This window comes from Podarcis vaucheri, assembly GCF_965113315.1.
Source record: "Podarcis vaucheri genome assembly, chromosome: 15".
Lineage (NCBI taxonomy): Eukaryota > Metazoa > Chordata > Lepidosauria > Squamata > Lacertidae > Podarcis > Podarcis vaucheri.
In genome coordinates, this window is record NC_138753.1 from 22,818,966 (window position 1) to 22,846,953 (window position 27,988).

Here is a 27,988-nt window from a genome sequence, read left to right on the forward strand (position 1 = left end):
CCCTGTTTCTGTTCAATTTTGCCTAACACATAGACTTTTGCAAAGGGCTGTTTCGCCAACCCTCAGTGGCTGAGACACCTCCTTTGTCAAAACCAAGGTTTAGAAGGCTTTGCAGTGGCTAAAAAGCTCTCCTTTTGTGTTGATTGCATGGCTCTAGGATGCTGGAGACAGGGAACCCGCTGGGACTCTGCTGCAGAAATTGCAACGGGTCTTCAGCCCCCCTGCAATCCCTGAACCACTACTTCTCTTGCCTTTGCTGAAGAGGTGCTGCCAGGGTAGAGAGCACTGGGAAAGCTGGCCATACAAGCTAGCCATCTAAAGAAGCCTGGGGACTGTAGGTTATCCCTAACAAAGCGACAATTCCCAGCACCCTTAACAAACTACAGCTCCCAGGATCCTTTGAGGGAAGCCATGCTCTTTAAAGGTATGGTAGCAGTGTGACTATAGTCTGCCCTGGAATAAGGCAGTTTCCTGTGTTACTAGTTACTGACTGGATAACGCTGCAGTCAACTTCTCTTCCACTACGCTGGGCAACTTTCGTGTCGCTTTTTAAACGTGTGGCATCTCTTCAGAGGTTTTCCTAATCCTGTGCTTTTCCCACCAGCCTGAAGATCAGCATCATATCCTATTTTCCAGTTAGAGTTGGAACCGAGGTGGAGATTGCAGCTTACCAAAGGCTATTCTATCACTGAGCTCAAATGTGGATGCAGGAATCACAGCTCCGAACAAGTGCCATGCCCACTGGTGAGAAATGATGGATGTGTTCAAAGCATTCTGAGTTCATGTGTGGTGGGCATGCACTCTCTCTCCCTCTCTCTTACATTCTATACATTTTCCTTGGACATACATGCATTGCCATAATTATACCCATATATTTAGAACGTTGATGCAAGTTTTAATCTGTTTCTAGTTTATTTGTTATTTTAACTTTTTGAAAGTTTAAAGTTATTGTTGTTAATTCTGCTTATTGATAATTTTATTGTTTTATCTTTTTTTGCAAACTGCTTTGAGGGTTGGGTTTTTTGGTATTATTCTTATTATTCAATATTCAAAAGAGTTTTAAACAACTTACAATCACAGAAATAAGGTGGATTATAAAAATATACACCTCAAGTCTCAGAAGTTGCAGGCAAGAGTTGCACCTTCAGGATTCTCCAGAAGCTGTACAGTGGTACCTCGGGTTAAGAACTTAATTCTTTCTGGAGGTCTGTTCTTAACCTGAAACTGTTCTTAACCTGAAACACCACTTTAGCTAATGGGGCCTCCCACTGCCGCCACGCTGCCGCCACGCAATTTCTGTTCTTATCCTGAAGCAAAGTTCTTAACCTTGAGGTACTATTTCTGGGTTAGTGGAGTCTGTAACCTGAAGCGTCTGTAACCCAAGGTACCACTATAATAATGACGGTTCTAGACACAACTCTGTTAGGAGTGCCACAGTTTAGGAGCCACCACAATTCCCCCTCCTGGGCCACCACCACCCTGAGTTTCTGAGGGTGGTGGAATGACTGAGAGGGCCTCCTCCCAATCTTAGCACCCAGGAGGGTTTGTAGGGAAGGAGACAATCTTTCAGATATTTGGGGCCTGAGTCATTTAGCGCTTTAAACACTAATATGACCCCATTGAATTGAGCCCAGAAATAAACTGGCAACCAGTGCAACTGTTTAAAAAGGGGATTATATGAGATCTAGATGGAACCTCAGCCAGTAACCTGGCTGCTTCATTTTGGATCAATTGAGTCATCTTCAAAAGGCAGCCCCATGTATGCATGTGTGTATATATTTGTACCTTGCATTTTAGCCAACAAGGCTGTCAAAGTTGCCTATATAAATCAGAAAACATGACCAACAAAAATTAAAAACAGTATGCCAAAACACATAGCCTTGCAATACTGTGAGACGAAATACTCCCTTTCATGCTGGCTCCACTTTTGCCTTGCTTTAACTCCTATGGCGCCTTATTGTTAATGTATCCTATTACTGAAGTAAATCTCAGTAATGACTTTGGTAAAGAAAACAATAATAAAAAGTTCATTTATAATACATTCCTGATAAGCTTTTCTGTCTTTTGAACCATCCACACAGTAATGAACATAAATGCTGTGCATTTTCTAAATATATCTTCAGGATTTCCCAGGGCATTTAAAATTAGATTTGAGTACGATCTTTTGGAGAAACATAATGATTCCTGAGCCTCATCTGAGGCAATTAAAAGAGGAACTTTGACATTTAAGATATCATTCTCCCCCTTCATTAAACAATTATAAATAATAGCAATAATTAACAAATTTGTGCCATTCATTATCTGCCTAAGTAAACCTTTCAGGTTAATAATTGGAGCCGTTAACTCTCACCTTTTAATCAAAGGATCGCCTGCTTGAAAGAAAATGAAAGAAACATTTTTGCCTAAGGATGGTTGATAATTGCTAAAGTCTGGTCCGACCCAAAGACAAATGGACAGTCAAGAGGACTCAGGGGTTAGGCTGAATGAGCGTTTTCCCATAGCCTGGTGTGTTAGTCTTCTGACAGCCTATCCAGATGCACAGATTCCACATGGAATTTTTTTTGTGGCACAAAATGAATTTTCAACCTCCAGACTCTGACTCCTATCCATAGAAAGTTCATAGAATAATAGAATTGTAGAGTTGGACAGGACCATGAGACTTACTTAGCTGAACCCTCTGCAGTGCAGAAATCTTTCGCCCAATGTTGGACTCGAACCTGCAACCGTGACATTAAGAGCCTCATGCTCTACCAACTGAGCTGCTTAAATCAACCAGAAGTAAGCAAACTGTGATCAACTTGCCCTGCTTACCTCTTCCTCAGCTTTTTTCTAAACTAACAAGTTCCAAATGCTGCAACTGTTTCTCAAGGGGAGTTTCTCCGTCTCCTTTAAGCTGCCCTTTTCTGAATCTTTTCTGTCGAAATTGCGCCACTTTGAGATTTGCAAAAGTGACCCCACTATTTTGCGGGCATGTGGAGACGGGAATTGGATCACCTGCCTCCCTCCACTTCCCCTCCTTTCCTTCTCTTTCTACTCCTGCTTTGTTTGCCTGCTGCTGCGAGACATGAAATTGTGCAACATTTTGCACTGAGCATAAAAGTTCTCAAGGTCAAACAGCCCAGGCAGCTTTCCGATGGCAGCACTACTGTGTTTCAGACCAACCTGGGATTCCCTTGGGAACAAATTTTCTCAGGAAATGTTGCTATTTCCGGCCTCGGTTGAAAGTCAGGAAAGGAGGGGGGCATTAGCAAAAATCACCAGATCATTCTTTTTTTTTTTCCTCCCCGCACTGCTTCCTTGTGACATTTGCAGCCATTTGTTGCTTCCCCCAGAGCAGCTTTCTGAAGCCTATGACCTTTGGCCCAATGGTTGGGTGGGAATAAGTTTTACATTTAGGATTTCCCCACCCCCGGCTAGATGGCAAGTGTGTGCTTTGTCAGGTCGGAAGGAATCTACCTGGGTGAGGTTAGGGCTACCTGCCCTTTTGGCTGACCTTATGGGGGCCGTGTGCTTCTGCTGGCAAAAGTGGGCAGTGAAACAAATGCGAATTTTGCCTTTGTACAGGAGGTTAGTTTCTGCAAACACTCGCTTGCCCCTCTTTATTGTCCAACCAGACAATTCCCAGAGTAGTTTAACAATCAATCCCTCTTTGCAGGGAACTCTGGGAAAGGGAGTTCTGTGAGGGGACTAGGCAACTCTCAGCATCCTTAAAAGACTACCGCTCCCAGAAACCCCCAAAGAAGAACTGGAAATGCTCTGGATACTTTCTGAACTGGAATATTTCATACAAAGACTACATTTCTAGCGCCTTTTGAGAAGCCGCTCTCTTTTCTTAGGACACTCTGGATTCTAAGCCCAAGGGCAAACCTGGTGAAATATCAATACAGCTGTAATAAAGCTAAGTTTTGTGTAGCTGTCGTTCTGGAGCAGAGGATATTCTTTGCATACAGAAGGTCCCTGTCATCTGAGAATGTCCCCTGCCTGAAACCTTTGAGAACTACATCGCAAAGACAGAGGTGATGAAGGAAAAGCCTTTGCTAGTAGGCTGCTAACAGTTAACCAAGGCCACATTGCCATAATACACGTAAAGCACTATGATGCCACTTTTTAAAAAAAGTCACAGCTTCCCCAAATAATTTTGGGAGCTGTAGTTTGTTAAGGGTACTGAGAGTTGTTAGTAGACTCCTATTCCTCTCACAGAGCTACAATTCTCAGAGCAGCCTGTAGAGAGCAATTGCCTGCTAAACCACCCTCAGAATTGTAGCTCTGTGAGGAGAATAAGGGTCTCCGAAGAGCTCTCAGCCCCCTTAAGCTACAGCTCCCAGAATTCATTGAGGGAAGTCATTACTGTTTATAGCAGCAGGACACTTCTTTAAATATAAGGTGTCACTGCTGCCCAAGGCTGCCACTGACACCAAGATATCCAGGATGTTAAGAGCAAAGAAGAAATGGTGTCTTGCTCTTGTGCTTTTAACCGCAGCCTGTGCCAAAATCAGCAAGTGAAGCTTCCCCCAGTAAGGACATCAACCTCACCACTGTGGTGCAGTGGTTAGATCAGGGGTCTGCAACTCTCCGGAGCAGCATGCGGCTCTTTTACATCTTTGCTGCGGCTCCGGAGCAGATACTAGTGAGGGGAGGAGGCGCATTGTGCGCCCCGACACTCCTCACTGTGGCGGGCGCTGTACTGGCTGTAACGTCGCATGGGGGCGGTGCGTGCGTTAGTCACGCACCGTCCCGACGTCACCTTCCCACCCGCTGTCAGATCGTGGCTCCAGAGATATATTTGTTTTAAATGTCGCAATGGTTTTGCGGCTCCCAGTTGTTGTTTTTTCTTCGGAAACGGGTCCAAGTGGCTCTTTTTGTCTTAAAGGTTGCAGACCCCTAGGTTAGATGGTTGGGCTAGGGCCTGGGAAACCAGGATTCAAAACCCCACTGGGCCATGAAACTCACTACCTCACTGGGTTGTTGTGGGGATTAAATGAGGAGGGTGAAAACCATGTATGCCACCTTGAGCTCTTTGGAGAAAAAGGTGTGCTATAAATGCAATATATAATACTAATAATGCCTGGAGGTCAAGGCACTGGTATTGTCACAGAGGCTAGTTGTGTCAACCCTATCCTTGTTCAGTATTCTTATGCCATTACTTCTAGCCAGATATATTTTTAAAGGATGTTATTGACAACAAATGCTCCTTTTTTTCCTGACATGTTATTTTCTCCCAGTCTTAATGCTGAAGGCAATTCTAGCTAGTCATCCATCTTCATTTAGATACTTCCCCCTCCCTTTTCTCACTCTCACCACTAGGTGGCAGTATAATGGCACTGACTCACACCTACTGTGGCAATGGAAGGATACACAACCACACCTTTGTGTAGAAACTTGGGATATAAAATGTTACCCATTTTGGATTCAATTGACTTTCTCTGTTTTCTCCCATTCTACCACCCTCCATCTAAAATGTCTCATTTGGTCACATGATATGTTATCACCATGCCTGTTTCAAATGATAAGCCAAAGATAAATTTATGGAGCAGAAATTTTCAAAGTTCCAGATTTTGGATACTCAAGATATGGACAATGCTTCAAAATGCTATATGCAAATAAAATGCTTTAGCATCACAAGTGCAAGTTTGGAATCCAGTAAATATGAAGGGGGATGTACGTCCATAGAACAAAAAAGGGAAAGGGCCTCTTTAAAGATCTTTATTTAATGTGCGGTGTGAGGTCAAAATCCAGAAGCATCCTGCCGTTTAAGTACAGATTTCAGAAGGCTGGCAGGGTAAAGTTGTTGTTTTTTCTTCCTATCAGTTTTAGAATTCTCCAGGAAGAACTGAAAATGCTCTGGATACTTTTTGAACTGGATATTTAATATTAAGTCAACTTTTAAGGGCCTCTCTTTTTTCCCCTCCAGATGCTCTGGATTTTGAGCCCCAGCGCAAATATCAAAACAGCTGCAGTAAAGATAAGTTTTGTGTAGTCGTAGCTCAGGAGTAGAGGAACTGCTTTGCATGCAAAAGGTCCAAGGGTCAATCCAGGTATGGCTGGGAATGTCCCTTGCCTGAGACCTTGGAGGGCTGCATAGCAAAGATGACAAAGGACAGGTCTCCTTGGTAGCCTGGTCACAGTAGACCAAGGTCACTTACACTCAATACATTTAAAGCGTCATGGTACCACTTTAAACAATCATGGCTTCCCTAAATAATTTTGGGAGCTGTAGTTTGCTAAGGGTGCTGACGGTTGTTAGGAGACCCTCACAGAGCTACAGTGCCCAGGCTGTTTTAACAATTAATCCCTCTTCACCGGGAACTCTAGGAATTGTAGCTTTGTGAGGGAAATAGGGGAGACCTATACTCTGGTGAGGATGCGGGTGGTGCTGTGGGTTAAACCACAGAGCCTAGGACTTGCCGATCAGAAGGTTGGCTGTTTGAATCCCTGCAACGGGGTGAGCTCCTGTTGCTCCTGTCTCCGGACAGCGCTGGCCCCCGGCCTCTTGAGTGAGATGGGCGCACAAACCCCAGAGTCTGTCAAGACTGGCCCGTTCGGGCAGGGGTACCTTTACCTTTACCTTTATACTCTGGTGAGGACGCGGGTGGCGCTGTGGGTAAAAGCCTCAGCGCCTAGGGCTTGCCGATCGAAAGGTCGGCGGTTCGAATCCCCGCGGCGGGGTGCGCTCCCGCTGCTCGGTCCCAGCGCCTGCCAACCTAGCAGTTCAAAAGCACCCCCGGGTGCAAGTAGATAAATAGGTACCGCTTACCAGCGGGAAGGTAAACGGCGTTCTGTGTGCTGCGCTGGCTCGCCAGATGCAGCTTTGTCACGCTGGCCACGTGACCCGGAAGTGTCTCCGGACAGCGCTGGCCCCCGGCCTCTTGAGTGAGATGGGCGCACAAACCCCAGAGTCTGTCAAGACTGGCCCGTTCGGGCAGGGGTACCTTTACCTTTACCTTTATACTCTGGTGAGGATGCGGGTGGTGCTGTGGGTTAAACCACAGAGCCTAGGACTTGCCGATCAGAAGGTTGGCTGTTTGAATCCCTGCAACGGGGTGAGCTCCTGTTGCTCGGTCCCCGCTCTTGCCAACCTAGCAGTTCAAAAGCACGTCAAAGTGCAAGTAGATAAATAGGTACTGCTCTGGTGGGAAGGTAAACAGCATTTCCATGCACTTTTCTGGTTCGCCAGAAGTGCCATAGTCATGCTGGCCACATGACCCAGAAGCTGTACACCGGCTCCCTTGGCCAATAAAGCGAGATGAGTGCCGCAACCCCAGAGTTGGTCACGACTGGCCCTAATGGTCAGGGGTCCCTTTACCTTTACCTTTATACTCTGGTGAAAGACAACTCTAGCAACCCACACAATTTCAGTGGTCTCCCATAATGCAAAAACGGGCTGTGGTTAGCCAAGAACTATAGATTACTGCTAGTAAATATAGGCATATATGCTTCGTGGCTGAAAAGGCACTTGAATATGAGACCACATACTCACCTTACACTCACAGCATCAGTCAAATAGATATGAGTAGGAGGCTCAATAGCCTAATAAATTTTATGCACATTCTGCTTTATTTATTTGGTAACATTCTTCTTCTTCTTCTTCTTCTTCTTCTTCTTCTTCTTCTTCTTCTTCTTCTTCTATCTCAGAGCTGTTTCTTTGTAGCTCCCAAATGCCCCCCTCACCCAGACATTGTCCAGACTGAGACCTCCTTCGCTTGAAGAGTGAAGTGCATCATGGACCCTCAAGATTATTCCCCGGGCCTTGCGAGTTTCTAAATTGCATCTTAGGAAGTCCTTTATTCAGGGTGAGATTCGGGGTCTGTGTCAAGGGGCTGTGGTGGTGGCCTATGGAACACTTGAGTGGTAGTATTTTGCAATGTGAAGTGGGGGATTTAGGTTGTGCCAAGAGACCTTCCACTGACCCGCTCTATAGGGCAAGGAATTACCAGAAATGCATGGAAATACATGTCTGGCCATGTGTGTATAGGGTGGATTAGCCGCCATTATTTGCAAAGAAGATTATAATGAGGAGAGGAAATGTCACAATGCAAATGAATGGACGTGTCAATATTTGGTAGAAAGAATGGAAAGAGTAGAAAAGCCAGTCCCCATGTCCTCAGATAAAACAGAGTCCCAAATGCAGCTGCTGGCGGACAGAGATCTGAGGAAAGAATGTGGTTACTAAGACATCCTCTGGTAGGGGGATTTTGCCTTTCATTTTTAAACCAATAAGGATATCCCCACTTATGGTCCCCTTTAAGCTCTCGTAAGCAAAAGAAGGTCAGTCTGAGCGACGTGGCTTCAGCTGAAGACCCTCAAGAAACACTTAAGATGCATATAGCAAATGCCATTGGGTCAATGGTGGTAGTGTTCTTCCATCTGAATCAACTAGTGGTGTTCCATTCAGTCAACCTGATCCTAATTTAGCGCTGGCTTTTAGATAGGTTATTAAAGTTTCACTCATTTCCGTTTATTTAAAACAACTCAGAAACGTTTTGTGTGTCTCTACGGTGGGGAATGTTAAGCCACATTTATCTGACCCCCCTTAGCACCACTTGATTCAACGTTAGGTTTGCAGATTTGCACCACTAGTAAAGCAATGCCAGCTTGATCCCTCTGGGTTAGATCTTGAGATCCGGCAAAGTTTTTTTGTGCCAGCAAGTACTTGGCTTGGGCAACTGTTTAAAATATATTTTTTTCTTAATGTATTTGTTTTCATAGCACATTTTTGTATACACTTGTAGTCTCATTTCTCCTCGTAACAACTCTGCGAAGGAAGCTGTGCCAAAAACAGTGCTTGCCCGTTGGCTAACCAGGAAGCTGAGCCAGAATTTGAATCTGAGTTTTCCACAGACTCATATCTCCTCTGGTCTTGTGGTTTTTCAATAGGACACTGCACTGGCCTTCCTGCTGAATGTCCATAGCAAGAAGGGAAGAACTGAATTTTCATGGGCAAACATTTTCACTATAAAAGAAGGAGTTTTAGCTGCCTAAATGTCCTTATCAAAAATAGGCACCATTTTGCTCCTGTTTGCTGCTCATTTCAGCAGCTGCTTTGGCAATAATAAATAAACAAATAGGGGGAAAAAATCCTTCTTGGCTATGTTATCCAGCCAGTCAGGGATCCTGTAACTAGTGTGATGATGTCACCATACTATATAACCTATTAGATTTGGCTATGCAATAATGACATAAGCAAGCTGAATTAGAATTTATCCACGCTTAGCTTTCCTTTGCACTTTCTAGACATAGTCCACGCTTTAAAGCTTCATGTCTGAGTGCTCTTTGTGGTGGGTTTTTTTGCCCCAGAGCTTTCCCAATGAAAACCCACTCTTTACCACTGAATTGGAGAAAATTCTAATCCATGGAAAACCAGAATTGCAGTTGAGTCTTATAGAGTGGCTTTTTGCATGGAAAACTCTGGGACACTTGGACCCAGAGCTTTAAAGTGCAGACCTGTGTCTGGAAAGCACAAGGCAAAAGGTAAGTGTGGATAAGCCCTTGGGATGAGGATGATACTTCCTGCTCTCTTTATGAATGAGACAATTATTTTACTCTGTTTCACCCATGTGATTTAAAAAATAATAATATTACTTTTCCAATATTTACCCAATATTACCACAGTTTTGCCAATTATACAGATTCCAATTAATATCAGAGTAATTCCAATTATTTCCAAATTTGTACAATTTAATCAAAGCGTTCCAACCATGTGAATTGTTCCTGAAGTTTCTTCTCCAATAACGTTGCTTGCAGCAGAGAATTTTCTTCAGGAGCTGCCAGGCCGTAAGCTTCACGTTCTGATTCTACTGAAGTCTGTCCTAAATCTAGCACACGCTCAAGATTCCTTTGCACCTCATTGTTTCAGCAGAGTAAGCAAGAGAGAAGAGAGAGACATGGGCAAGAGGTTCTCCAGAAAGAAAACCACCCCTGCTTCTTACCTGGGCTATCAGGAGAATCCCAGTTGACTTCTCTAACTTCCTGTCCTGCAAGTTTCTGCCGGGTCAGAGGAACACAGAAAGAAAGGTACATGCCTAGGCCCAAGGGGCTACATAACCAATGCATAAAATCCTCATTGCATGCCATGCACTAGGTGCAGGGGCCAAATGTGTCTTCCATACATCTCTATCTGGCCCTTGGGAATCTCCTTAGGCCACATACCTCCCTCAAACATGCTGCTTCCTTGGCCACACTCTCTCTCCCCAGCCCTACTTCATCCTGTCCTTGAATCTTTTTCTTTTTTCCCCTGGTAGGAATGTGTCTTTGAACTCTGATATTATTTATTTATAGAAGTATTTCTGTACTGCCATATGGCAAGCTGTCAAGGCAGCGCACACCGCTAAAAAAAAACCAACATCATTTTTATATGGTACGGTATATTTTACATTGTAATTTTATCCCATAAACTGCCCCAAGACCTGCGGGTATAGGGGGGTATATAAATTTAATAAATAAATAATAATAATCCTTATTAGATAAATAAATACATAAATTGAATGTGAAAGTACAGGTAATCATGAAGTCAACTGACTGCAAAGAAGAGTTTGGATTTGATATCCCGCTTTATCACTACCCAAAGGAGTCTCAAAGCGGCTAACACTCTTCTTTCCTTTCCTCCCCCACAACAAACACTCTGTGAGGTGAGTGGGGCTGAGAGACTTCAAATGTGACTAGCCCAAGGTCACCCAGCAGCTGCATGTGGAGGAGCGGAGACGCGAACCCGGTTCACCAGATTACGAGTCTACCGCTCTTAACTACTACACCACACTGCAAAGGTCTGTTGGCACAAAGAAGCCTTCAAGAGACTCCTGCAAGTCAAAAGTGAGGGTGCCTCCAGAGTCTCTGTAGGAAGAGTGCAACATTTAACTCCTGATGGCTAGCTGAGTCCAGAGAGGCCTCTGGAAGACAGGGGACAATGAACAGCCCTCCTCCAGGTGACTGAGGGTGCGGTCCTCTAGACACTTACCCAAAGATAACTCCCACTGAAATCAGGAGATGATTTCTGAGTAGACCTGTTCGATATCCCAATGTGAACATCCTTCCATAGCAAAAGATTCCATGCAGAAAGCTTGATAAGGGCTACACAGGAAGCCCATTTTGGATGATCTAGCTCACCACTCTCTGCATTGGCTGGTGGTGACTGTCCATGGTTTTCAAATAGTGATCTTCCCTAGCTCTTTCTCTGGAGATGCTGGGGATTGAACTTGGGACATTCTGCACTCAAAGCCACATGTCGTACCACTGAGCTACAGCCCTTCCCAAATTTAGAGCATCGTACCACTTGACTCATCTAGGCCAGTGTTTCCCAAACCTGGGTCTCCAGCTGTTTTTGGACTACAATTTCCATCATCCCTGACCACTGGTCCTGCTAGCTAGGGATAATGGGAGTTGTAGTCCAACAACAGCTGGTGACCCAAGTTTGAGGAACACTGATCTAGGTCATTCTCATATGCACTGACTGGCAGTGACTGTCCACAGTTTTAGGCAATCATCTTTCCCAGAAACACTTGGAGATCCCAAGGAATGAACCTGGGATCTCCTCCATCCAAAGCAGGTATTCTACCATGGAGATAATTGTCCTCCTGTGGTCCTTCTGGACCACTTTTCTCCATGCCATGCTCCTTTTCCATGTGTGGGGATTGCTGTTATTACTTCTGAATGGAGGAGCTTTCATTCACAGTGGTACCCGCCCCACCCCCCAGACACAAGTCTGTCTCCTCAGTGAGATGTTGGCTACTGTGAAAGGAAGCCAACCAAAAGCCCTGCCACGAGACCCACTTTTGCCTTAATACCACCGTAAGAAGTGATACAGCCCTCTGGATATCTTTCCCCCCAAGGAGTTATCTCAAAGCCAGGCATTCTCTCAAAGTCATTGAGCTGGCAAACTAAACAGAGGTCATTTTACCTGGGCTAAACAATAGCGTTGCTGTCATCCATGCCAGAGATGGAGCAGTTAGAAAATGCACTTGAAAGCTGGCTTTGAGACTGGTTGCTAGGCTGAGACAGACCAGGTGCCCTGTCTCAGTTTGGGGGCAGACAGTGGAATGAGGCACATCAGCGGTCTGGCTGGATCAACCTTCCTGGGCAAATTCCAGTTCTACCGAGTAAGCAAAGAGACGGGGAGATGGAGACCAACTTCTACATAACGCTGAAACGCGACTGACTTTAGCACGGCACTTTCGGTAATTTCTAATGCAGCCCTTTGGTTTTGCACTCCTTCTGAATGCTGTTGCACACAGAGGAGAAATTCCATTCCATTCACACTGAAAGACAAATGTAACTAAGTCACACTTTTCAAAACGAAGCCATTGAAATCCACACCTCTCTGAATTCTGCAATGTGGTTCTCCAGTCAAGGACTGTGTGCAAAAATGAACAGGCTAGGGGCAAAATGTGCATAAAAATGCATAGATCAGTGAAAATGACACACAAAAATGCATTATATATTTGGGGAAATTGCTTTTCAAATATGTGCATATTAGGCAAAATTACATAAAACATGTGTATATTCGGATAAATTCACACTGAAATGCTCAGAAGGACTTTCCGTTTGAAAAAAATAAAAATCTTGAATTGATGTGGAAATGTGGAGAACTGAATTTAAAATTTAACCATTTATAGATTTTGTTGAAATTGATCAGTGTTATATTACTGCAAAATTAATAAAATGTTCTAAGAACATTAAAACAAGAGAAACTGAAAAGGACTGAAATGCATAGATTTGTGCATCCTTGCTTTTGCACTATCAGATCAACTCTCGCTCTTGAGAGCTCTCTTTCAGTTCTGGAGCCAAATCAAAACCACTTGGGCTATTTTGTGCCATGCTAGAAAATTAATCTTCCCTGCCCCATGATTATTGTAGTGTTCCTTGTATACTCTACCACCCCAACACAACTTGACACAATACCATTCTTCCATTCCACCCCATTCCCTTCCTTTCTGTTCATTTCCTCTTCATTTTTCATGGCTTTTAAAATCATTTCCCTCTCTTCCTATGTTGTTTCATAAAAATGTGAAGGGACTATGTGTGCCACACTGAAGTCAGAAAGAAATTACTTTCACTTGCTTTCCTAAACAGTAGCTGCATTGGTCTGTTGTACTTTAATGTAAAGGGTCATTTCATGATTGCCGCACAGCCATTCTCCCTCACAGCTATGCACTTTAAGATTATGTAATAATCTTATAATTATATGCTAATAATAATAATTAAGAGTGTATTGCAACAATGAATGCAGATCTCCACGTGCTGCCTTTCAGCTAGATCTACTATTTTCCATGGGCAAAGGATTGGGAATGCTCCAATATCTTCTTTTGGAATGATTTTTGTTTTTGTTTAAGTTCTATTGCACGTAACAGAACGTGCACAACATCCTCTTTCTTAACTGCTTAACTTTATTCATCATTTTCTCAAAATACATACACAATCCCTATATACCATCATCCCCAATAAACTCTCCACTTTCTTGAACCTGAAGCACCTTGTGTTCTCTGTTGTTCCCAAAAGCTTAGCTTTGGAGCATACAGAACAACAACTCATCAGTGTTCTTCCCACACGCATTCTCCAGAGTGACCCTAGGAGCCAATCCTCTGTAGCTGACTCACTCCGTTCACTCTGATTGGCTTCAACCAGAACAAATGGTGAGGACTTCTCAGTGGCCCAAAAGCTCTCCTCTCCTGCAGATTGGATGGCTTGAGGGACAGGGACTCTACAACGACTCTGCTGCAGAAATAGTACTAGTTCCTTGACCCTCCATGACCCTAGATTACACTCTGCGTCAATTCCTAGAGAGATTTCTTTCCCGGCTCTACTCTGTGAGATCCCTTTTTACTGGAGATGCCTGGTAATGAGTCTGGTACTGTATGCAGGTGTGCTGAAATGGAGCTTTTGCTGTTATCTTCCAGAAAGCTACTGGACTTAATACTTTCCCTCCAATTTGCTTTTTGCTAGATTTTTATCGCTATCCAGGGGGCATTAGAGACCCCAAAATGCCCTGGGTTTCACAGTGTTCATTCTCTGTGCCAGCCTATACCATCGAAACACTTTGAAAACAGTATTTAAGAATATGTCTTGGGTTCCTGATGCATTCCAGTGAATCCAAGGGGAGATTTATTTTCTCTCCTTTAGCAATTGCTGGCTCAGGACCTTCTTAATAATTATCTTTGATTTGCTTCTTAATCTACTGCTGTCTTTAATCCTCCCTCCAGGAGAGAGAGAGAGAGAGAGAGAGAGAGAGAGAGAGAGAGAGAGAGAGACTCTATTGGCTTCAAAAATAACCTCCACCTTTTTTGGCAACAGGTTATTTTTCTAAGTGGCTAATTGCATGCCAGATTTCACTCGCATCGTTCTTCCAGTATGTGTCAGGCATAGATTCGGCATTAATCACTCGTTTGCTCTGTATGGCATTTATTTCTTCAGGAAATGAATCAGACAAGAGGGACCTGCGCCTCCTCACCCTCCCGTCACTCTGCCCATTTTGCCAGGGAAGAAGGCAAGGGGTTTTTGTGTGTGTGTGTCTTTCTCCCTCCCCTCCCTCCCCCCCATATAACACACCCCCTTGCCTGTCTCTCCACCAATGAGTTTGGCTTTGCAAATGCGTCTTCTGCGCCTTGAGTCATCGGCCACGATCACTTCACAGCAATGAAACCGCAGAATCCCCTTCCAAAAGCGAGCGGTGAGTGCCAGCCAGAAGCAAATAGAGAAATGAATGTTCATGCCCGTCAGGGTAACGAGAATGGAAACAGTGTGTATCACTTCTTAGTCTCAGCTCTGCCTGCCAACGCCTGAATTCCTGCAGTTAAAAAGGGGAAACTGAAGTGAGGAGTTCATTGCCTCCTCTCCTCTCCTAGCCAGAGTTCCTACTGGAACTCATCCTTACTGTACTACTGGCTGTGTTGCATGTGGTGGACTGTGATTAGGAGAGCTCTGGGATGTCTGTGGATGCAGAAGACTGGGTGTCTGTGTGTGCATTCAGAGCCCAACTCATAAAAATAAAGGTGCTCAGAATTAAGACAGCAGGAACCATGTTTTGGGATCAGGGATGGGGGAGAAATTTGATTCAGTTCACATTTAAAGCTTTGGAAAGAATAAGCAATCTGAAACACAGCCATCCTTTTAAACTTCGCACCCCTCTGAATTTTGCAACGAAGTTCTCTGGTCATGAAATGTGTATAAAAATGCACAATAATGGGTCAACGATGCATATAAATGTATAGATCAGTGAAAAGAACATATGAAACTGTATTAAATTAGGGGAAATTGCTTTGCAGGTATGTCTATGATGCAAGACCACATTTTCTTTTGTTGTCTGTTGGGCAAAATTACATGCAAACGTGTATATAAGACCTTAAGATGAGGGCTAGGCAATAAGACCCCTACTCCTCTCCCAGAGCTAAAATTCCCAGAATGGTTTAACAATCAAAGCCTCTTTACAGAGAACTTGGGGAACTGGGAGGGGAATGTGGTGTGTGGGTGTCTCCAAACAAGTCTCAGCATCCTTAACAAACTGCAGCTCCCATAATTCTTTTGGGGAAGCCATGACTGTTTAAAGTTGTTTCGTTGTGCTTTAAATGTATGGTGTGAATATGGTCTTAGTCATGATAACCAGGACTTTTTCTTTTTTTTCCCCAGCTGGAACTCAACAAAACTCAGTTCTGGCGCTTCTCATGTGGGTGCTATTGGCATTCTAAGAGAATGAGGGAAGTGTTTTCATGGTGAGTTCTGGCACCTCTTTTTCTGGAAAAATAGCACCGATGATAACTAAAAATGCAGGAAAATTGATGTCCAGGGATGGTGGGAGTTTTTTGGGGGGAGACAGCAAGATCAGACGTTGATGTCCAAAGATGGTGGGAGATTTTGGGGGACAGCAAGATCTGCAGGGCCATGCCTGGCTAAATGGGACCTTCTTGTTCAAAGGCAATGTAGCCCTGGATACCATTTTCAATAGGGGAGAGCTACTGCTTTTTGTCCTTCCTGGGGGCATTGGATTGGTCCCTGTCGGAATTAGGATGTTGGACTCAATGATGGGACTCCTGGGCCTATCCTGCAAAGCTCTCCTTACATTCTTACGGCTAGGGAAGGAGTGTGTTGTCATGCCAAGGTTGACCTATGAGCCAGGGCTCAGCCCCTAAACTGTTATTTATTTTTATTTAATGTATGTACCAGCCTTCCATCAAGGATTCTAGGGAGGTTTGCGGCAAAGCTATAACAAATGAAACATCAAAAGATGAAAGCGACCAAAAACAAGACTGAAAAAGTGCTAAAACAGCAGCAGGCAAATCCAGAAAAACTCTATAAACAACCAATTAAAAAACTTGGAGAGATACTTAAGGATGCCTTAAAAACCAACTGAAAGTTCTTCTCTTGGCACCTAAAGAAAAATGGAGCTGCCAAGCAAGCTCACCTAGGGAGGATGTTGAACACCACCACTGGCAGAAGGAGGGGGCAAAAACACCTTTCTTTGATGGCCACCCACCTCTGCAATGACAACTGGGGTGCCCAGAAAAGGGCACTGGCAGATGACTGCTGGAGTTGGGCAGATCACTGTGGCATCCCATTGCCTGAATGCCAAGGCCCATAAAACAAAATGAGACAGGCTCTGAACTGGTTTAAAGTCAAGTTGGCTCCAGGCAGTCTGTGAGCAATCCAGTTTGCCGCACAGAATGGCCAATTGCTTAGTCAGGAACAAACAAGCAACAAACAAAACCAAGAAAGTCAGTAGCTGTCAAAAGGGTAGATGGATCCCTATTGGCTGCTCAGGTCACCTGGTCCCTGCCAGGCTGCAAGTTGCACTACCACTGCTGGACTGCTGCAGTGGTGGCGCTATAGTGCTGCATAGTTGTGGCCCATGGTTCTCAAAGCTTCTAAGTTGCTTTAGTGGGATGGGGAGTAGAGCAAGGCAGTTTTGCTGACAGAGTCTCCTGGTTGACCCCCACCATTAGCTGTGCCAGCCTTTTTAAAAATCTCTAAAATCAATATTATTTTGATCCATTATCGTGGGGCCCCTAAAAGGCATGGGGCCCATAGGCTGGAGCCTACTCTGCGTATTTGGTGATCTGGCACTGACCATTAGCTGCTGGAAGGCCTACGTAGCCAGTTCATATGGGCCACAAAGGGATCAGGAAGTCCTTTGTGCATAAAATATTGTGTATTCTTCAGTGCACCCCTCTGTATAAAGGATATCCTGGATAAGAGCTGCTGATAGAGAATGCAGTTCTGATTCCTTGGTAGAACAGTCTCTTCCTTATTAAGGCTGAAGGCAGGGAATCAAGTCAAGGTAACATGGTATAAAGGTAACTTGCATCACTAGTGGCCAAAACTGAACAGACCCCGGGGACTTTCCATCTACTTCAGAACCACACAGTTTTTGCAATCCATTGGTAGTTTTCTCTTCCATGAATTTGTCCAATCCTCTTTCAAGCCCTTCCTGCAGAAGTGAGTTCCATAGTTTATCTATGCACTTTCCAAAGTCACACTTTCATTTGTTTGTCCTAAATCTTTCCACGTTCAGCTTCGTGGGGTGAAACAGCTCCATGGCCACTTCTTAAACCTCACCAGCCCTTTCCTAACAAACCTTCCGGGCAGATTCCACCCCTGTCTTTCCGCAGAGCAAAGCTTTTCAGCTACACCTCTGATCTCCATGCTTCACGGCGAGCGCTGTGCTGCGGTAGCTTTGCTTTGACAGGTCTCTGGAGGATTTCAAGGAAGTTACACACCCACTTCATTCACGCTAATCGGCTGTTTAACGCAGGAGAGTTCAGTGTTATGAATGAACGCAAGCGTGTTTTGGCTTGCCGATCAGCTTGCAAATATAATGCTCACTTGTCAAATGAGCAGAGATTCAAAAAAAAGAAGAAAGAAAAAGGGGAGGGGGAGAATCCCAGCAACCTTTATGGAAACGGAAATTGATTGAAACCATATTCTCTGAAAGTGAAAGTTCTTTGGGGTGGGGGGTGGGGGTGAGGGACTGCATCCACTCTTCCTTTTAAGTCCCAGCAAAAGTTGCTCCCTGCCCTTGCTGTGGATCTCTGAGTCACCACTCTTGGTGAATGTGGGAGGAAGTGAAACCACAGCCTGTTCTGGAACAAATTTAATGCAGCTGAAGTGAGGTCTTGCTGGGCTTTCAGCATGCTGAATGCTTGGATTTCATTCATATCTTTGGGGAAAGGTTATGATGCCTTATGTTGAGAATGGACAGGAGTTAGTGAGATGTACAGCACACTGATCATGCGCTGCCCTGAGTTTGTATTACAGCTCATCTTAAAAAATCCTGAGGATAGATTTCATTTCACTTTTGAATTGCATACCACCTTTCTACATTACTGTACTCAAGGTGTTTTACAACTCAAATAAACAACCGAAGTTGCACTGCCACCCTATAATTGAATAATTCTTCATTCAGTCTGACCCCCAACTCCCAAATCATTGTTTAGATGTGCTTTTGAAAGGTCTTAAAGTTCCTAGACCTCATGATGGTCAAGTTCCATGCATGCATAGGAAGTTTCCTTACAACAAATCAAAGCATCGGTCTATTGAGCTCAGTGTTGTCTACTCTGACTGGCAGTGACTCTCCCGGGTTTCAAACAGGGATTTTGCCAATCCCTACCTGGAGATGATGGGATTCCACCTGGGACCTTTGGCATGTGCAGCCAATCACAGAGCCACAGCAGCTTCAACATGTGGAAAATTAATATTAATTTAGGTTTCAGCAAAAGCAAGAGCTAGCAAGATCCTGGGTCCTGGGGAAAATGATGCCTGCCACATCTACATCTCCCATCAGCCCTAGCCATCATGGCCAATAGCCAGGCATGATGGGAGTTGTAGTTCAGAAACATCAGGAGGGCTAGATGGTCTAGTCCTGTGGAGATGGTCTGGCTTGACCATCATAAACAAGAGTCATCAAAATCAAAAAGGAAAGGCACATCCCTATATGATTCTCAATACCCTATGAGCGAGCAAAAGCCGATTTTGGTCATTGCTGCCTCCAGCCCAAGCTGAAATTTTGGAAAGACTAGAAACACTAAGAAACAGATTGGCTGGGAAGGATGCTCACAATGAGGAGGGCTAGATGCTTTCCATTCCTTGTGCAGAAAGTTTATGTTGAATCAGTAAGCTACAGCCTGACATAAGTCTGTCACTCAATTAAACTGCAGTTCCTTCATCCTACAGGTTCTGATGAATTCTACACAAATGTGCAGTGGATATGAAATAAGAGCATATGACAAGCCTGCTGGATCAAGCCAATACCCCATTGAGTTCAGCATCTTGTTCTCACAGTGGCCAACCAGATGCCTGTGGGAAACCCGCAAGCAGGACCTGAGCACAATAGTCCTCTCCCCTCCTGTAGTTTGCAGCAGCTTGTATTCAGGATCATCACTGCGTCCAACTGCAGATGCAGAGCACAGCCATCATGGCCAGCACTGCAATCACTGATGGCTTTCTCCTCCAAGAATTCAGCTAATCCTCCTTTACTTCTGTAGAAGAACTGCAATTTGTTCTTCGATGCAAATATGTATTGCCACCAACATTGTTTTAGGAAAAGCATTCTATCCTGTATTTGAGAAAAGCAAGGGAGCTTGTTCAAAGATGCTTGTGGTTTTTATAATATTTTTCTAACCACTGTCTAATTCATCGGGGGCGACATTCTAAATCATTCATTAAAAAGAAAATCCAAGAGGCTGTGAATCAAATGTTGTTGGACGGCAACTCCCATTGTATGACCTTGGGCCATGCTGGCTGGGAATGTTGGAAGTTGTTGTCCAACAAGGAGAGTGTCTCACACTGATAGCGTTTTCTCAAAAGAGTGAGTCAAATAACTGGACGTTGGTCTTCGTCACCAAACTATCCAAGATGTGGAAACAATCCTCCATATCTCATCTCGTCAGGCCCTTATCCAAGTCCATGGAAATCTGACGCAGAGTAGATCATCAATGCAAAGAAAGATCTCAATCAATTCAACTAAATGCTACTCAGAGTAGACATGTGTCATGTGATCGGTTGTGTGGAGTGGGGCTTACCTGGGCCCCAAAATATTTTATTCAAGTTGGCACCCCTGCTCCCTACAACTCTCAGCACCTGTAACAAACTGCATTTCTAGATCACTGAGTATGTAGTCATAAGGGCTAGATGCATGTGTGTCTCTCTCTCTGTGTGTGTGTTTTTAAAAGTAAGAAATTTCTTACTAATTTCTTCAGATTTACTGCTCTTAGGTGGAATCAGAGAATGCACACAGAGCGCTGATTAAGCCCCGCCGCCCACTGGCCTTTGCTTCTGGCAACCAACAAAGAAATCAATACCCCTTCCTTCTGATTGCAAACTCAAAGTCTATTCTCCATGGAGCAATTCCCTGATTGCCAATAATGGATGATCTGCTCCTTTCTTCCTGCTCCATCTGCAGGGAGAAGCATGAGCTACCTTGCCAAAAGCGCACAGCCACCTCTCTCCCCACACCAGACACACACACACACACACACACACACACTTGGGCAGACTGTGTCAGCCCAGCCCCAGACTATGTGCTTGATGAAGGCTATTTCTGAGTCATTCCCCAACTCAGCGCTGGTGCATGAGACGCCGACGGGAGGTATCATTTAAGAAATGCAGGCAGGCAAACATTCAGGTGACCTAGATTTTGCAAGCTGAGCTGAGGCTCTGTCTGCTGCAGAGAGACATGAAGCCAAAAGCTACACTGTGGTGGGGCTGTCGCTGTCTCTCTCGAGCAGCGGCTGAAAGGAGGGGAGAGCTAGATGAGCCTTGTCTTGTGCCGGCTTCTTAACTTGATTTCTGCTGTCCCTGCTGGACTCACTGATGTTGCTCTTTCGTCTGGGGAAAGGGAAGGGGGAGAGTCGCCCGTGTTGCCCATCTGCATGTTCTAAATCCCTTTAAAACATGTGCACCTCTAGGCTGCTCCCAATTAACACAAGCCAAACAGCCACGCTGGTCTCCAGCTGAACTTGTCCTTACAGCTTCTCGATAATGTCCCAGATCTAAATACATTTGCTTGGAAGCGAGATTGATTTGTTTTGATGGCAAGTGTACTTTGGATAGCAGCAGCAGAATGATGTCAGGACAACGGGTGGGATACAGAGCTCTGTAACTAGAGCCCCATGCATGCAATGGGGTGCTCTTGGACCCAACATTTCTCTTCTGGCTGCAGCCCTTGGGGCTTCCTGGCAAAGTGCAGGAAGTGTTGGGGTTGCAAGAGGAATGGGGGACCTGTCTGAAACTGCCTTCTCCCCACCCCACCCCGCTTCCATTTTGGGCCTGGATAGCAGAGTTAGTTTAAGTGTGGTACTAATAATAATGCCATGGCTGCAGGTTCGATCCCGTATGGGAGAGCTGCATATTCCTGCCTTGCAGGAGGTTGGACTAGGTGGTACTCATGATCTCTTCCAAATCTATGATTCTATGGCTCTCCTTGGGACCCACACTGAAAGGCATTCATGCAAGGACACCTTTGTGCACCTTGTGACCTTCCAAGTCAAATATAACCCAATAGCCATGCATGGTTGCCCAGTAGGAGATCAATGAGTCTCCTGCTCCTGACCCTGGAAGTACAGAATGGAAGGGATCTTTTTTCCCCCCAAGAGCCCCATAACCGCATATAGAGTGATGGATTATGACTCTGCATTCTCATGATTTCCTGCCTCATAATCTGCCTCAAACTTGTATGTTGCCATTTTCCAGCCACTATGGAGGTAAGGCCCTTTATAAGATAAGTTGTGCTGCATCAGGCCAAATATCCCCCCAGTGCAACAGTGCAATATCTGGCCATTTCGACAGTGACCAGCCAGGTGCCCTTACGAAGCTCATAGGCAGGGCATCAGAGCAAAGTCAGCAGCCCTTCAATAAAATTCACCATGATTGCTATGCTTTGGACAGGACAATCTGTGCCAAAGTCCACTGGTCAGAATTGTATTTCCTTCTGTCATGTTTTTTGGGAAAGCTGGTGCATTTTGAATGGGCTCTTTTCTTGCCTAAAATCCTATTGAAGATTAGCTGTTTCTCATGACTTCATGGTTGCTGTTTTAAATTCCCAGGTGCATGGATTCAGAAAGCAGATGTTGCCAGAATGGGTAAGTCAAACACCTTTTGATATCTGGTAAATCTACCTTAGGGGCAGGAACACCTCTGGGTCTTGAAATCTGGGTATTGGGTACTGAACATGCCTGATCTTAAACCTGGGTCAAATGTTCTGCATGCTCCCTCCATGATAAAGAAAGCAGTGTAAGGTGAACTGAGAACTCAGACTTGAGTTGCAGGAACCTTGCTGAAGCTCAGGATGTCTGGGCCTGGGCAATGAAAAGCAGGATATTCAAATGATGCTTAATAACAACAACACTAAATAATGATTTCCATAAGGTCCCACTGAAATTGCACCTGAAATTATGTGGAACTCCCTGCTCCCAAGAGATCAAGTTAGCTTTCTCTATCTTTGTGTTCTGATGCCAATTGAAAAGTTTCACCAGAAGACAGGAAAGAAGCCTTATACTGAGTCAGACCAATGGTCAAGCTAGCTCTACACTGACTGGCAGCAGCCCTCCAGGGTTCCAGGTGGAGGATGTTCACAGTCCTACCTGAAGATGCCATTGGAGGTTGAACCTTTCTGCATGCAGAGCAGATGCTTAGACACTCAGCTTTCTCAAACGAGCTTAAACTTCTGCTACTGATGACTGTTAGTGTTACCCTTGATGCTTTTACTGCTGTTTTTTTTTTTAATAGTTGCGTTATTTTGTGTGTTGGTGATTGAATTATTGGTGATTTTATGTTTGCTTTTTGTTCTCAAGCTGCTCTGAGCAAGTCAGGGGGAGAAGGGGGGGTTGTACATTTTTTGAATAAATAAATTGAAATGCAAATCCAGAGATTCCTCCTTTGGTGATGTATATTAAGGAGAGCTGACAGGGCTGGCTTAATATGCATTTCTGCCTGAGGTGGAGCAGGAAATGATTCCTTCTTCCCACACCAAGTCAAGGTACAGAACGCCCAAGGCCAGCCCAAGCTAAGTTGGCACCTAAGGAGGACAAACCCACAAGCACATCACTCCTTCCCTGAGGCAAATGCCTCACCCTGCCTAATGGCAGAGCTGGCCCTGGGACCCAGATGAGTTCTGGAAGACTCATTGCATTTCTAAAGAAGTGTGTGTGCCTTTTCCCCACACATGCCTTAACTATTATCAGGTTTTGCGTAACATGGAAGTTTGAAGTGCATTCAAGGAATATCAGGAAAAACATCAACGAAATTTCAGAGGGGAAGTAAGACAGCCAGCAAAATTTATTCTCACATCCTTTAACTGCAGGTCAGGCACATCAATATCTGCATTTTGCCTCTCCTCCTATCCTTAGAAGCTGCAAGACTGTCCATCCAAGTTGCAGATACAGAAAGATCCCCAAACTGAGCAGGCCCAGACAATCTTGTAGACTTCAGAGCACCTTCAATGTTGCCCTTTTCAATATTGTTTGTGGAATGGACAGCACAAGTGTGTGTGTGTGTGTGTGTGTGTGTGTGTGTGTGTTTTAACAGACAGAAGTCAGTTTTTGATCTTCATTGCATGTGGACAGTCTTGGTGTGTGGACCAAAACAGTCACTCCAATTCACCATCCTATTTGCAGGAGATGAACTGGGACAGCCATCTGGCATCTGGGGAGCGGGGCGGAGATTCAAACCCACAACATGCTTTTGGAGGGGAGGGAGCTTAGCATGTAGGAAAATCCCTGCTGGATCTGACCAAAGACCTCCTAGCATCCTATTCTCCTAGTGTCTAACCAGATGCCTATGGAAAGCCCAAAACCAGGACCTGGGTGCAACAGCACTCTCCCTGTTTGTGATCCCCAGCGATCTAATATAGGTAACAAAGCATAATTATTCTTCAGTTATTCTTCTAAATCTCGGCATAAAATACATTCAGAATTGTCTATATTTAGATAAAATATTATGTGATAAAGTGCATTTTAAGCAGTATTTAGATATTAATTTTAGGATGGATTTTGTTTTTAAAAAACACAGAGACAAATGTGAAAATGCATGTGAAATTAACATAGACTCAAAATAGACTCATTAGCCCTTTCCTAATTATAATCCTACCCCCCTAAATCTGTTCTGATAGAGTAGATTTGGGGAGGGACAAGGTGTGTCTGGGTTGTTGTGCGAGTGGAAATCCTTGTGCTGAGGTGTTAGTTGGGTACTGCCCATGATGAATAAATATTTCCTTGGTGGTCTGGCAGTCAGAATTGCACCTGCAACATGATTTGCTGCTTGAAGGGGCCCCACAAGGATATTCACTGGTGGTAGGAATATATTGGCTTCCAAAGTGCTCAGAGCAGCTTCCATCTGGTTCCCAGGTGGTCCCCCAGCCAAGCAGGGTACATGGCCAGGCTTGCTTAGCTTCAACAATAGAACTGTTTCATGAGCCTTCAGACCATCATCTGGTCATATCCTACATCTCACATTCAAACTTTATGAGCTCATATGTGTAGGTGCTTTGGAGGATGTATCAGACATCTTTTGGACCACTTCCTGATCCTGTTAGCGCGTGTGGTGTTAGAAGTAGGAGGAGCTCAATTACAATTCTGAAACCCCAGGAGGTTCAATAGGGTGAAGGTTGCGGCTGTTTCCCTTCCACATGCACACATTTTCCAGCTGCTTCCAGCTAGCTTTCCTTCTCCCACCTAGACAGGGATGTCCTCTGCTTGGTAGAAAAGGCAGTCTTACCTGTGGTGCTTCACTGACTCCTGTTCAAGGCTCAGAATTGTGTGGGGCTGCCATTCAGTGGAAAGACTGGGCAGCGTAAGGCTCATCTTGCAGTTGGGCACCACTGCATCCAATAAAGATGCAGTGGAATTTTCCATACTTAGAGAAGATCTGATAAACGCAAGGTCATCAGGACAGGTAGATAAGGCAGCGGGATGAAGGACAGATCACAAGGCATCTGGGTTCCAAGTGAAGGCAACTCTGAATATTGCTCCAAGGTCAATCAGTAGAATATGTAAGATGGAGACATTGTGGGAGGGAGGTGGGTGAACTTGACTTCAGATCCCTGGAGAAGTCAGCCCACACTTAAGGAGCAGGCCTGGATCAGGATCCAGTGGATGCAGGACTAATTCAGCCCCCTGCCACTCCCTCCCTGCCCAATGCTGTGGCTTTCTGTGGACCACCATTACAGCATTTCAGCTGCTCATTTAGTGGGTGGAATGAGGGATGCCTCTGCCCTTCAGCCCAGCGCAAAGAGGAGCTGGATTGAAGCCTGGGTTGCATTCTTCAGCTGTGTCTATTCCATGGCAGTGAAGCTGGGATGTCAGGAGCTGAGGGATCCTCTGGACACTGGAAGAGAGACATTCTCAGGGGTCAGTGGAAAAGGTCTCATGGCCCCAGGAGATGCTTCTTTGTGATCTATGGAGATCTTACAGGAGAGCTCACTCCTGGGGCAGAGGATTGCCGCAACTCTTGGGGCCATCTTGAGATGAAGAGATATTTTACTTTAGATCCTGGGCCACTTGTCACATTCCACTTCCCCCTGTGCTGAGAATATTTCTGTCAAGGGAAATTGCAGCATATTGTGTAGCCTTTGGCTATAGCTGTTAGTGGAAGCCCACCATAGCAGAGCACTTCTTCTTCTTTTTTGCATGCAGAAGTCTCCTCCTTTCATTCTTCTACTAAAAAGCATTTCTAGTAGAAAGGGTGATACCCACTTTAGGGAGATCTGGCTCAGTATAAAGCAGCTTCAGAGATTCAGAAAGCCACTTGATACATTTTCAATTCCAGCTGGGAGAGGATTGGAGATTATCTACATGGACCACAGTGCTTTGGTGAGAGGAGGGCAGAATTCTGTGCCCCTCCTTCTCTTCAATGAGTTTTTCAAATGCCACACAATTCCTACCTGGGAAAGTCTCTCCATGAAAATAGACAGGCAACTAACACCCTTGTGTAGACCATCTTGTGCAGGCATGTTGTGTGCTGCAAGGTCATGCACCAAGAACCTTCCATTAAGTGTTCTGATTTAGGGTTATTCTTGTTGAACCTCGTTTATCTTAGAGTATTGTGGATGCAGTTGGGTGAAAGTTCAGCAATGATAATAAAGAAAAGACTGCAATGGCGGTAGCAGGAAGATGCATGTATAGCAGGGGTGAGGAGCTGCTGGACCCCCCCCCTCTCTCTCTCATTCTTGGAACTGTTCCCAGGCCACCAAAACTTTCCCCAGCTCCACCCCTCAAGCAACATTGCTTCACATCCTCCTTGAGTGTTTTTGCTTGGCTGGAAATGTGTCCTTGAACTCTGATAATGGCTCTCTCACACCTGGATGAAGGACACAGAGGGGGATGTGTAGAAACCAGCCTACTGTTCAGGGGTAAAATTTACGTTTGTTGCTTGGCCCACTTTCACTTCTGCTCCTCCCACCACTGTCATGTGGTCCCCAGAAGGCTTCTCAGAAGTGAACATGTCTCACAGGCATAAAAATGATTCCCACTTCTAATATATGGCCATTAGCCATGAACAACTGAGGGACAAACACTGAAATGACACAAAATATGAAGAGCGATGTTCTGGCCTGTACACACCTGAATATTCATTTAATCTCCACCCCCCCCCCCCAAAAAAATCCCTCAATTATAATCAGGGTTCTTTTTTGTTTTTGTTTTTGCCTTTGGGCAATCTGAGGAGTTCCGCTAAACTAAACATAACACAATTATGCTTGAAAGAGGCTATGGTGGAGTGAGTTGGAAGCCCTGATATTTTTGGAAAGAAAGCAGAATGGCCAGAGAGATGATGATGACGAGGGGCGAACAGGGTGTGCTTTCTTAAGAAAGCAAAACCTTAGCGATGTAAGTTCCCCCAGGAGCATGTACAGTGCCATTCCTCAACTCGGCCACCACTGAAAAGGGGAAATTAAGAATTCCCGACACACAACGTGGTTAAGAAAAAAGGGAGGGGGAGAGAGAGAGAAAAGCTGAAAGAAAGAAAAGAGAAGCTGGCTGGGACTGTGTATTGAAAGAAAATGTTAATTTCAGCCCTGGACATACGTATTTTAAAAAAGGAAAGAAAGAAATCCAACTGTTCATCCTTTTCCTGGCATTGATATTCCTGTTTGCTGGAGGTGTTTGACATGGGAAGGAATGGTTTGTTGGACAAGGCATTCAACGCCCTCCCTCCAGAAACATCCCTAGTTAGGGGTGGTGGTGGTGGGCTTGCTAGACACTTTGATTTTTTGTACAGTTAATGTTCCCCCTCCCCTGTCTCCAAGGGCCAAAGTATGACTACACACACACACACACACACACACACACAACATACACATCCAGCCTCACTATGCCGAAAGAAGGAGTTTCATTTTGTGACCGAGAAAATGCTAGCGGTATAGGCTGAGTTCTACATTGTTAGATTTGGCAGTGATTCAGCTGCTTTCAACATCTGCCAGGGAATGTGGGATCTTGTTATAAGCAGAGAGAGAGAGAGAGAGAATAAGAATTAGGGATGCATTCAGCATATGCCTGAGCACCACTTCCTCTTTATTCCCTTATTTTGCTCGGCTCTTTATTTTTTTTTTACTCGTACCTCTATATATTCAAAACTGAGGGATTCTCCTCCACCCTTTCCCCACCTCCTTTACCTCCTCCTCCCTGTCTCTGCTTCTTCCTTTTTCTGTACATCTCCCTCTCTCTCCCTCTCTCTCCCTTAACTTGTTAAGTTTGAAAGATGATATATACACACAGTTTGCGATGCCAGTCAGCACCGTTAAAGGCCAAGATTAATGCAATGGATTGGTGCGGCTGTGTCGCAGTGGAGCGTGATCAGAATACGAGATGGAAGATAGGGGGAAAAGGGCAAGAAAGTGCTGGTGCTCAGAGTTTGTACAAGTCTCCTTAGCAACTTGTCTGACATCTTTCTTTTTTTAAAAAAAAAATGTTGGTGGGGAGGTGTGCAGAGGCTCGTGTATGTACACGGATCTCCCCCAAACCACCCGTTTAATAAAACATTCCTTTCATTTTGAAGCAGTGCTGTTTTCCAGCTACTCTCA

At 44.8% G+C, this 27,988-nt stretch overlaps 1 long non-coding RNA gene across 1 annotated transcript; it reads left to right on the forward strand.

Annotated features, from left to right (window-relative positions):
* The first annotated feature begins 436 nt into the window (after nucleotides 1–436).
* On the forward strand, nucleotides 437–27,988 carry LOC309519882. Its single transcript, XR_014214047.1, has 6 exons — nucleotides 437–744; nucleotides 7,633–7,790; nucleotides 9,857–10,011; nucleotides 15,613–15,695; nucleotides 22,020–22,055; nucleotides 27,659–27,988. It is a non-coding gene; the product is annotated as an uncharacterized lncRNA (long non-coding RNA).